Source organism: Pteropus medius, unplaced genomic scaffold (assembly GCF_902729225.1).
Source record: "Pteropus medius unplaced genomic scaffold, Ma_sr-lr_union100, whole genome shotgun sequence".
Taxonomy (NCBI): Eukaryota; Metazoa; Chordata; class Mammalia; order Chiroptera; family Pteropodidae; genus Pteropus; species Pteropus medius.
Genome location: NW_024340698.1, coordinates 5,986,788 through 5,988,272, shown reverse-complemented (window position 1 = coordinate 5,988,272; position 1,485 = coordinate 5,986,788). Strand labels below are relative to the sequence as shown.

Genomic DNA, 1,485 nt, shown 5'->3' with positions numbered 1-1,485 from the left:
TCAATGATCTTTGTCTTTTGCTCCATGGTTTAAAGACATACATGAACTAAAAGTAATTGAAATTTCTCTTTTTGTCAATAGTCTCTGTACAGCTCATCTACTTCCTCATCTGTAAACTGATCTCTTAATGTTATAGCAGCTCAGATAACCTTCCTAAATGGTGCCTGTTGCTTCTTCATCAAAGCAAACAAAAGCATTTCTGATGACATCTTCTTGATCTATGCCACTTAACTTTTCACCAAACACCACAAGGAGAAAGGTAAAATTTATGAACCCTGGGGCCTCATTCCTCATGGCATTGAAGTATGCAACAGCTGAGTACTTCCCTAGAGAAGCAAGCATATCATGCAAATGTTCCTTGTCAAGGAAACCATCTCTGTTCTGATCCTTCATTTTGAAGGCCTCTTCAAACCCTTGAATCTGGCTAGTCAAACTGGGCAAAAATGTTTTTTTGGATGCTGTGCATTGATAGCACTTCTTGGTGGTCTTTGTCTTTGCTTTTTAGTTTGACATGGTGGCTGTTTAATTCTGGGACTCTGTTCTTCATAAGTTGTAATGCAGTTCACTTATCCAAACTCAGTCTCATTAAAGCAGAAATGAATATTGAGTCAGACATCATGGAAGTTGTTTCATTCAACAGAGCCTGAGGCCAGACACCAGAACTGGGGCTTCCCTGGTTCTTAAATATCAGTTTTATATGAAATGAGATTGACAAAATGGTGATACTCGTGGGGTAGTGGGTATGCAAATTTCTTATACTTTTCTTTCAAATTTGGTGAATGTATGAAAATTTTCACGATAAAAATAGGTTAAAATATTCCCTCCTTCAGAAGGATTGTAATCCAATGGTTTTCTACCACTTTAAAAAAAATAAACAAAAGAATCCCTTGTACTTTTCAAATAAAATCTCAGATGGAACCCTAATATGTAAAACAAATCAAAAGCCAGCTGCTTTGACTGATGGCTGAGAAGCGGCTAGTGATTACAATCCTACCTCTTGCTTTTCCATCCACACCAGTGGAGAGAGCCCTTGAGCCACTCTGTAGTCCTCTATGCTTACTTGCTACTCAAGCAAGCAACATCAGGGGCTAGCAACATCAGCATTACCTTAGAGCTTGTGAGTCTGAAGCCCCCATCCCAGACCTACTGAATCAGAATCTGCATTTTAACGAGATGCCTCAGTGATTCAAGTGCACATTAGAGTTTGAGAAGCACAGTTCTATGGTAGCTTGAGTTTCCAGAGGTTGGCATAAGTGAAGTTCTTTATTTTACAAATAAATTAAAGAAGGCTCACAATCTTGTGCACAAAGCCATATCACTACTGGGTGGGAGAGCCAAGATAGAAACCAGGTTGCCTGACTTTCAGCTCAGGCATTTCTATACTACTCTTGCCAATTGCACCCTGTGGCCGATCCCCCTATGGTCTCAGAGGCCAGGCTCATGCTTTGTTTCTGGGACCAAGCCCCAGCCTTGTGCCTGGTGCCC

The 1,485-nt window shown here is 40.5% G+C and overlaps 1 pseudogene; it reads right to left on the bottom strand.

Annotated features, from left to right (window-relative positions):
- LOC120612224 (myosin regulatory light chain 12B-like) lies at positions 1–513 on the bottom strand (annotated as a pseudogene).
- Between the last annotated feature and the right edge of the window lie 972 nt (positions 514–1,485).